The sequence below is a fragment of the Cebus imitator genome, unplaced genomic scaffold (genome assembly GCF_001604975.1).
Source record: "Cebus imitator isolate Cc_AM_T3 unplaced genomic scaffold, Cebus_imitator-1.0 Scaffold257, whole genome shotgun sequence".
Lineage (NCBI taxonomy): Eukaryota > Metazoa > Chordata > Mammalia > Primates > Cebidae > Cebus > Cebus imitator.
This window is the reverse complement of record NW_016107572.1, coordinates 964,110-974,987: the sequence shown is the minus strand read 5'-3', so window position 1 is coordinate 974,987 and position 10,878 is coordinate 964,110. Positions and strand designations below refer to the sequence as shown.

Sequence of the window (10,878 nt, the reverse complement as noted above, 5' to 3'; positions counted from 1 at the left end):
TTTTTTTTTTGTTTTTTGTTTTAGCAGAGACAGGGTTTCATTACGCTGGCCAGGCTGGTCTTGAACTCCTGACCTCAGGCGATCCACCTGCCTCAGCCTCCCAAAGTGCTGAGATTACAGGTATGAGCAACCACACCTGGCCTTTTTCTCCCTTTTGTGAGACTTGCCTGTCCATAGTCTTAGTCACTGTCCTTTTCCCTTTTAGGATATTTATATTTTGTGTAATGATTTGCAACAGCTCTTCAGGAGTTGGAGGCTATTAAATTTTGTTTTAGTATGTTTTAAAATTAAAAAGTACTATTTGAGCACAGTGGTAATCTCAGGGCTTTGGGAGGCTGAGGTGGGAGGATAGCTTAAGCCAGGAGTTCGAGACCAACCTGGGCAACATAGTCAGTCGCTGTCTCTACAAAAAGTAAAAATGCACAGTGGTGTATTCCTGCAGTCCCAGCTATCCTGGAAGCTGAGGCGGGAGGATCACTTGAGCCAAGAGTTTGAAGTGGCAGTGAACCATGATCATGCCATCATGCCACTGCACTCCAGCCTGGGTGATGCTCAGTCCTGACCTAAATAAAAAAGAAAGAAAGGGATCATTGTTAGTACCGTAGAATCCCCCCCTGTGCCTCTCTCCACTCACATCCCCTTTTTCCCTCTATTCTGTGACTATTCCTGTGACTTTTCTTTCTTTATCCTGTGCATGCGTGTGTTTGTATATAGTTGTGTATATATGTATGATACACATATAAAGCTGATTGCTTCTTAGCACTGCAACTGGACCTGTGTTTATGTACACATACCTGCATACATATACACATACATACCTGCACACACATGTACATATACAGAATAAAGAAACAATAGTTTTCACAACTCCCTACCTTTCATCTTTTCAGCTATATATATATTTTTTTTTGACACAGGGTCTCATTCTGTTGCCCAGGCTAGAGTATAGTGGTACAATTATGGCTTACTGCAGCCTTGACCACCCAGACTCAAGGGATCCTCCTGTCTCAGTCTCTCAAGTAGCTGGGACTACAGGAATGTGCCACCACGCATGGCAAATTAATTAATTATTATTATTATTATTTTGTAGAGACAAGGTCTCACTATGTTGCCCAGTCTGGTCTTGAAATCCTGTGCTCAAGCAATTCTCCCACCCCAGCATCTCAAATGCTGGGATTACAGACATAAGCCACCACGCCTGGCCTGTTTTCAGATGTTTCTCCCATTCCTTTCTCATCCACACACACACAAATTACATCCAATGTAAGATGAAGACACTCAAGGCACACACAAGGAGGCCAGACGATACATGATTACTCAGAAAACCCAGAATTTAAGCCAAAAGGAGAAAGAAGCAAAACTCCAGCTCACATCATAACAATTTTAGACAACCACCATTGATATTTCTAAAATGCTCTAAGATCAGTTGCAGCCATGGACATTGATTTAAGTAGGGGAAATAATTGAATGAATCTGCTAAGCATTACATAGACTTTAGGGACTGGAAAATACAAAGGTGAAATCATGAAAGAAAAATTATCCAAATACATCAAATATACATAATAAATCTAATACCTGTGGATATGTACTCTTCTGTTTCCTACTGTTTTTAAATTGAATTTCCTCCTTCCTTGTTACAGTTGAACATAGATATATGAAAACAGAACTTAAACAAAGATAAAACCATGCAGTGGTGTGTGCCCATGGTCCTAGCTACTTGGGAGGCTGAAGCAAGAGGCAAGAGGATCATTTGAACTTAGGAGTTTGAGGTTAAAGTGTCGTAATTGTGTCTGTGAATAGCCACTGCACTTCAGCCTGGGCAACATAGCAAGACCCCATCTATAAAAAAAAAGGTTAAACAAGGGTCATGAAACCATCCTTACGCATTTGGAAGTGACCATATGCCACTCACAGGCTTTAAAAGTTTGAGGTATCATCCTACCGTCAAGGACCATCATCAACCTTGAATTTAGCATATCTTTTTTGGTCTAATTAACTTCAGTATAAGAGATTTTATAGTCACTTAGAATATAAAACTATCAGAGGTAGAGTGTATGTATAACTGTTTACACAGCTCATATCAGAGTAGGTACTTAAATGGATTTTGGTTGTCTAACTAAAAGCATGTCAATTTTATTGATCTTTTCAAAGAACCAACTTTTGTTTTCATTGACTTTTCTCCATTGTTTCTGTTTTCTATTTCATTGATTTTTACTCTAATTTTTATTTCCTTTCTTTTCCTTATTTTGAATTTAATTTGCTCTTCTGTTTGAAGTTTCTTCAGGTGGAAGCTTAGATTATTATCTGAAATCTTTTTTTCCATTCTTTTCTTTTTCTAGAGACAAGGTCTCACTCTGTCACTCAGGATGTAGTGCAGTGGTGCAATCGCAACTCGCTGTAACTTTGAACTCCTGGGCTAAAGTGATCCTCCTGTCTCAGCCTCCTGAGTAGCTGGGACTATAGGCACGTGCCACCACGTTCAGCAAATTATTAAATTTCTTTGTAGAGATATGGTCTCATTATGTTGGCAGGCTGGTCTTGAACTACTTGGCTGAAGTCATGCTCCTGCCTCAGCCTATCAAAGTACTGGGATTGCAGGTGTGAGTTACTGTACCAGGCCTTTTTTTACTGTTCTAATTTACATTTTCACAACTAAAACATTTCCCTTTAAGTACTTATTTATCTCCATACAATAAATTTTGGTATATTTAAAAATGGCACTTGAGGTCAGGGGCAGTGGCTCATGCCTGTAATCACAGCACTTTGGAAGACCAAGGAGGGTGGATCACTTGAGGCCAGGAGTTCGAGACCAGCCTGGCCAACATGGAGAAACTCTGTCTCCACTAAAAATACAAAAATTAGCCGTGGTGGTGTGTGGCCCTTCACTCTAGCTACACGGGAGGCTGAGGCAGGATGATGGCTTGAACCTGGGAGGCGGAGGTTGCAGTGAGCTGAGATCTCACCATTGCACTCTGCACTCCAGCCTGGGCAACAGAATGAAACTCCGTCTCAAAAAAAAAAAAAAGCACTTGATTGAACATTCTCATGGTATGGCACACCATTGTTATCCAGCTTGTAGTATTGTTGAGAAATTCAAAACCATTCACGTGGGTCCTCCGTACCACTTCCTTTCTTCATCTCGTAGCTCTTTATTTCCAGTGTTCTAAAGTTGTACAATCATGTGTCCTAATATGGTCTATTTTTATCCACGAAGGTGACCTGAGCAGTTGACCAGTTGACTGCTTCTTTCAATCTTGGTACCCATGCCCTTCAATGCTGCAGAATTTTCATGTACTATATCCATGATAATTTCTCAGGTCCTATATATGTGCGTGTGTGTGTGTGTCTGTGTGTGTGTGTGTGTTTGTGTGTGTGTGTTTGGGACAGGTTCTTGCCCTGTCCCTTAGGCTGGAGTGAATGGTATGATCAGAGCTCAGAACTCACTGTAATTTTGGCCTCCTGGACTCCGGCAATCCTGCTGCCTCAGCCTCCTAAGTAGCTTGGACTATAGGTGCATGCCACCGTGCCTGGCCGACTTTTATTTTATTTTATTTTATTTTGTAGAGATGGGTTCTCACTGTGTTGTCCAGGCTGGTCTGGAACTCCTGGCCTCAAATGATTCTTTCCCTTCAGCCTCCTGAGTAGCTGGGATTACAGGTGTGCCCAGCCCAGGATGATTCATTTATTTCTATTTTCTCTTTCTCTATTTCTACAACTCCTATTATTCAGATATCTAGATTTTAGATGGAATATATTTGAATTTCTTTAGCTTTCCTTTACTTTTTCCACTTTTTGTTTTGCGTTTTTGCTCTACTTACAGAGATATTTCCTTAACTATAGTTTAAACTCTTCTACTGAGTTTTGTCCTTTAAAAAATTATCATTCAGAGTTCTTTTCTTCTGACAGTTGTCTTGTAATAGCATCCTTTCTTGTTTCTTGTAGCAATATACTCTCATGTCTCCGAGGAAATTAATGATAGTTTCTTTGAAGTTTTTTTTTTTTTATTTTAAGATGTAGTCTCGCTCTGTCGCCAGGCTGGAGTGCAGTGGCGCGATCTGGGCTCACTGCAGCTTCCGCCTCCCGGGTTCAAGCAATTCTCCTGCCTCAGCCTCCTGAGTAGCTGGGATTACAGGCACTCACCTCTATGTCTGGCTAATTTTTGTGTTTTTAGTAGAGACAGGGTTTCACCGTGTTGGCCAGGATGGTCTCGATCACTTGACCTCGTGATCCACCCGCCTCAGCCTCCCAAAGTGCTGGGATTACAGGCGTGAGCCACTGTGCCCAGCCTCTTTAAAGTTTTTATCTTGGCATAGACTATTCTCTTTAAGTTGTTTTATTTTTCATTTATGTATTCTGCTCCTGCTCACTCTCCCTTCATCCTTCTCTCTTCGTCATCCAGGCTCTCTTCTCCCCCTTACTCTCTCTTCCTGTGTTGGAGATTTTTTCTTAGCTGTCTAGTGGTTTTTGGCACTTGTTCACAATTAAGAATGGGGTAAAAAAAACACTAATTGGAAGTTTTGTGTGCGTTGTTGGTTATTACTGTCCTATACACTTTAATCTAGTCTGATCTGACTGATTGTTTAATTGGGCAAGCCCCAATTTCATTATTTCTTTTTCCCCTTGGGTTGGTTAGAAAATAATATTCCAATCTCTTTCTTGGTTGCCATTGTTTTGGTAGCCAAGTAGGGAAAGAAGTGGTGGTTCCAATCTTCAGTTTATAGTATTTCACTAAAATTTCTTTCTTTTTTTTTTTTTTTGAAATAAGGTCTTACTCTGTCACCTAGGCTGGAGTGCAGTGGCACGATCTCAGCTCACTGCAACCTCCATCTCCCAGGTTCAAGCAGTTCTCCTGCCTGAGCCTCTCTAGTAGCTGGGATTATAGGCACCCACCAGTGTGCCCGGCTGTTTTGTATTTTTAGTAGAGATGGGGTTTCGCCATGTTGGCCAGGGTGGTCTTGAACTCCTGACCTCAGGGGATCCATCCCCCTCGGCCTCCCAAAGTGCTGGGATTACAGGCTTGAGCCACCGTGCCCAGCCAGTATTTCACTAAAATTTCTTGTTAATATAGTGCTCATTCCTCTGGAGGATGTGCCTGGCATCATCCAGATCAGAGCCCGGGGAATCAATTTCACCCCTCTGCAGGAGTGTGTAGAGGACAGTTACCTGACTATACCAAGTGGGTCAGGGGACCCAGGGTCTAATTGCTTCTAAAACGAACTTGTAAACAATTCTGTTTTTTGGTCATTTTCACCCCTTACTTACTGAGATAACTATTGCCATCAATTCCTGAGACTTTTGGTTTACATTGGGTTATTTTTCAGGTTTTCCTGCAGCCAACCTGGGGATTCTGTTGCTGTTTATCCCTCTTCTTTCTAATTTTTCTTTTTTTTTTTTTTTTTTGAAGTCTTTCTCTGCTACCCAAGCACAATCTTGGCTCACTGCAACCTCTGCCTCCAAGGTCCAGGCGATTCTCCTGCCTCAGCCTCCCAAGCAGCTGGAATGACATGCGCACACCACCACGCCCAGCTCATTTTTGTATTGTTAGTCGAGATGAGGTTTCACCATGTTGGTCAGCCTGGTCTCCAACTCCTGACCTCAAGTGATCTGCCCGCCTCGGCCTCCCAGAGTGCTTGGGATTACAGGGATGAACCACCGTGCCTGGCCTCCAGTTCTATCTATCTCTTAATGTGAGCTATGACATTTTTTTTTTTTTTTTTTTTGTTTTTTAGATGGAGTCTTGCTCTTGTTGCCCAGGCTGGAGTGCAATGGCACAATCTCAGTTCACTGCAACCTCTGCCTCCTGGGTTCAAGCGATTCTCCTGCCTCAGCCTCCCAAGTAGCTGGGATTACAGGCACCCACCACTATGCCTGGTTAATTTTGTAATTTTGTAGAGACAGGGTTTCACCATGTTGGCCAAGTTGCTCTCGAACTCCTGACCTCATGATTTGCCCGCCTCAGCCTACCAAAGTGCTGGGATTACAGGCGTGAGCAACCGCGCCTGGCTGTAAGCTATGACTTTTACAAAAGTTTGTGCTTTTAAAAACCGTAGTTTTAGTTTGCAATGAGTAAATCTACCTTTTTTGTGTGTGTGTGGAAGTCCCCAATTGCCTATTGTTGCTGAAAATGTCTTTAAAATGCCCAGAGGACTTAACAAGTAAATGCCGCTGAAAGAGGTATCACATTTTTAAAAATTGGTGTCGTATTGTTTTTTGAGAGTAGGAGTTGATAGGTAGAGGGTGCATAAGAAAAGAGGAACAGGACAGATCTGAAGACCCAGGTGTTCCAGGAACCATGTCTAAAGACATATTTGATTTGGAAAAACAAAAAATCAGATCAGCTCACTGTAAGCTTCTGAACAAGACACTCTCCTGAAAGTTCATTTCTGACTTTTTTTTTTTTTTAACTCTACTTCACTTTGGGTGAATTTGTGCTCTTTTTCTTTTTTTGCCTTTTCTATTAACATAATAACTCTTATGACAGAAATAATAGTGATAATAATACTATCTTCAATATTCATAGCTTCTAATAAGTGACAAGTCCTGTACACACACACACACACACACACACACACACACACACACACACAATTTTACCACACCATGTTCTCCCCCGTCCTGTGTCAAGGAACAATTCTTTTTCAGGTTGAGAGGGCTGACAATGACTACAATAAATGTGCTATTCACCGTGGCTGCAATGTCCTAATTTTAACCCTCATGGCTCTCAAGGTATAGTTGCAGGGCTCAAATAAATCAAATCCTTGTCATGAAAGAGCTGCCTTTAACTAGTTTATGAAATAAAAAGCACGCTGCTTCCAAGGAAGGTTAAGTACAATGTATCATGCAGATAAAATGAGGTATTATGAGTGTGAACAGCATACACTGATATGATACTCCATAGGAAGTGGGTTCTACTTGCATGGCAGAAATTTCATCATTGGGATTAAAGCTTAAACGTGTTGCTGTGTTGGGTGTACTGCTGAACGCTTGATGTGGGAACTGTGATTTGGCATCACACTGCACGAAACTTTAAGGCATCCACAGTTCCGAGAACACTATTTTTTGGGTAATGGGTATTGGGTGTGTCATTAGCAGTATCAAGTTCTCCCAATGCTTAGGAGGGAGAATCAGCAGCAGGAAAGAGAGGTCCAATGGTTGAGAGGTCCAATGGTTGAGAGGTGCCATGGTTGAGAGGTGCCATGGTTGGGTATGGCCTTAAAAGTTCCCAACTTTCATGTCTTAGGAAAAAAAAAAAGCAATTTGGAAAGGTTCTTCAGAAATCACCTAATTCATACCTTGGACATTTGAAAGAATTATCACTACATCCCATTGTTCAGAGACTTCAAAAAACGATTCTATAACTTTTCTCAGAAGCACATCGTTGAACAAGGGAGTTCTTCCTTGTATCTCCCTGGTGTCTTTCCTTTTCTTCTGTCTTCAGTGGGTAAGAATAAGAAATAACTTGTGAGGCCAGCCATGGTGGCTCACGCCTGTAATCCCAGCACTTTGGGAGGCCAAGGTGGAAGGATCACTTGAGCCCAGGAGTTCGAGACCAGCCTGGGCAACATAGTGAGACACCCCTCCCACAACCTCTACAAAAAAGATTAAAAAAACATTAGCCAGGTGTGGTGGCATGCACCTGTAGTCCCAGCTACATGGGAAGCTGAGGTGGGAGTATTGCTTGAGCCTGGCAGGTTGAGGATACAGCAACCTCTGATTGTGACACTGTATTTCAGCTTGGGTGACACAGGGAGACCCTGTCTTAAAAAAAAAAAAGAAAAGAGAATTACCTTGTGGCAGACACTTATTCCTCAGTTTTTCTTTACTGCTGATTCCTAGACTGAAAATTCCCCCCCCCCTTTTTTTTTCTCTTTAAATGGAGTCTTACTCTGTCACCCAGGCTGGAGTGTAGTGGTGCAGTCTTGGCTCACTGCAACCTCTACCTCCTGGGTTCAAGTGATTCTCCTGCCTCAGCCTCCTGAGTAGCTTAGATTATAGGCATGCGCCACCATGCCTGGCTAATTTTTGTATTTTTATATATTTTTTTGAGATGGAATTTTGCTCTTGTTACCCAGGCTGGAGTTCAATGGCACGATCTCAGCTCATTGCAACCTCTGCCTCCCCGATTCAAGTGATTCTCCTGCCTTAGCCTCCCGAGTAGCTGGGATTACAGGTGTGCACCACCATGACTGGCTAATTTTTTATTTTTAGTAGAGACAGCATTTCACTATGTTGGTCAGGCTGGTCTTGAACTCCTGACCTCAGATGACCTGCCCACCTTGGCCTCCCAAAGTGTTGGGATTACAGGCTAAGCCACCGCGCCTGGCCAATATATATATTTTTTACTTTATTCAAAAAATTAATGTGGAATGTTTCATGAATTTGCGTGTCATCGTTGCTCAGGAACAAGCTAATCTTCTCTGTATCTTTCCAATTTTAGTATTTATGCTGCCAAAGAGAAGCGAGCACTTGACTGAAAATTCTGACAACAAATCTGAGTTGGGTTAATTATTACATTACTGAACACCTTTTAATGTTATTAAAAATGTAGAACTCAGCCAGACTTATGCCTGTAATCCCAGTACTTTGGGAGGCCAAGGCGGGTGGATCACCTGAGGTCAGGAGTTCAAGATCAGCCTTACAAACATGATGAAACCCTGTCTCTACTGAGACAGGAGAATCACTTGAAGCTGGGAGATGGCGGTTGCAGTGGACTGACATAGTGCCACTGCACTCCAACCTGGGTGACAGAGCGAGACTCTGTCTCAAAAAATAAATAAAATAAATAAAAATAAAAAATGTATAACTCTCGTTGGGTGCAGTGGCTCAGACCTATAATCTCTGCACTTTGGGGGGCTGAAGTGGGCAGATGATCACTTGAGGCCAGGAGTTTGAGACCAGCCTGGCCAATATGGGGAAAAATACAAAAATTAGTCAGGTGTGGTGGCACATGCCTGTAGTCCCAGCTACTCAGGTGGCTGAGGCGGGAGAATCGCTTGAATCTGGGAAGCTGAGGTTGTGGTGAGCCAAGATCGTGCCACTGCACTCCAGACTGGTGACTGAGTGAGACTGTCTCAAAAAAAAAAAAAAGTATAACTCTGTGGCTAAATACTATTTTAGGTTGACATTTTTAATGGCTTTTTTCATTAGCGTAGTTATGCTAATATCATATTTAATAATACACTTATAGCTACTGAAAAATTAGTTTTGCTGGTATGTATACTCAATGGTACATTTATTTGGTAATATTTTCTTGCCAATATGCAGTTTATCTTTTCAGCAAGCACTAATCTTCTATTTTCATTTCCTATAAGCCTCAAATGGTGTTAGCCAAGTTACCAACTGTTTATTAACATCATAATATTCATTCATTTATTTATTTGATCATTTAAACACCGTTTTTTGTGAAAGGCAGAGGCAGGAGGATATAAAGAAAGTAAGATTCGGATCCTTGGTTCTTGGAGTTCACAGTTAAGTCTTAGACACTTGTAAATTTTAATTTTATTTTTATTTATTTATTTATTTGTTTTTTACAGAGACAGGATCTCACTCTGTTGCCCAGGCTGGTCTCAAACTCCTGCATTCAAGCAATCCTTCCGCATCAGTCTCTGAAAGTGCTGAGGTTGCAGGCACGAGCCACCATGCTTAGCTGACACTTGTAAATTAAATAGCAGTGCGACAGAGTCTATAATTAAGTTATTCAGCTTGTGGCAGATAGTAAGGTTTGAGATTTCACAGGAGAGGGTCATGAAGGTGGGTTTCTGTGGTTGAGAAAAGTTTTATGGAGAACTGGGTTTTGAAGCACAAACAAGATTTAAACAGTTGGGGAAGAGGAGGCCAAGTCAGGCTGGAAAGGGAGCAGGTTGAAATGAGCCGACACGTGTGGAAATAAAGCGGAGTTCACCCTGAAGAGAACGGAGCTTGCATTGGGAAGTAATAAGTTTAGTAAAGTAGGTCGTGGTTAGATAAACAGGGCCTTGAAAATTCCTAAGGATTTGATTCTGTGGAAAATGGGTTTTGGAAGAGCAAGTGAGAGTCATTTAAGAAATTGAATCTGGGCTGGGCACGGTGGTTCACATCTGTCTGTAATCCCAGCACTTTGAGAGGCCAAGGCAGGTGGATCACCTGAGGTCAGGAGTTGGAGACCAGCCTGGCCAACATGGGGGAACCCCATTTCTACTAAAAATACAAAAATTAGCCCGGTGTGGTGGCACATGCCTGTAATCCCAGCTGTTTAGGAGGCTGAGGCAGGGGAATCACTTGAACCCAGGAGGTGAAGGTTGCAGTGAGCTGAGATTTTGCCATTGCACTCCAGCCTGGGTGATAGATCGAGACTCTGTCTTAAAGAAAAAAAAAGTTGTGTATGCCTTTCCTGTTATGCATTTGTCAGTTTCTTCCTCCTTTTTTCTTTCTTTTAGCTCCCTTTTGTTTTGTTTTGTCAGAAAATGGCTATCTTTTTCCCTTTTTTCAAAGTTTCAGATATTTATTAATCAGTGCAATCTCTAACACATCAACATGATTTCATGCATTTAGAGGAGAAATATTTCCTACTTAAGCGGAACATTGTGTGAATGGCTTCTGGAAGACATTCATTCTAAGCAGCTTTATGGTGAAACATTTCATTTGAGAAATCTGGACCTTTGGCCAGGCACAGTGGTTCATGCCTTCATCCTAGCACTTTGGGAGGCTGAGGCAGGAGCATCACCTGTGGTCAGGTGTTTGAGACCAGCCTCGCCAACATGGTGAAACTCTGTTTCTACGCTACATACAAAAAGTAGTCAAGTGTGGTGGCAGGCACCTGTAGTCCCAGCTACTCAGGAGGCTGAGGCAGGAGAATCAATTGAACCCAGGAGGTGGAGGTTGCAGCTAGCCGAGATCTTG

At 42.1% G+C, this 10,878-nt stretch overlaps 1 non-coding gene across 1 annotated transcript; it reads right to left on the bottom strand.

Annotated features, from left to right (window-relative positions):
- Positions 1 to 8,355: 8,355 nt before the first annotated feature.
- LOC119467064 lies at positions 8,356 to 8,459 on the bottom strand. Its single transcript, XR_005195590.1, has one exon. It is a non-coding gene; the product is annotated as a U6 spliceosomal RNA (small nuclear RNA).
- Between the last annotated feature and the right edge of the window lie 2,419 nt (positions 8,460 to 10,878).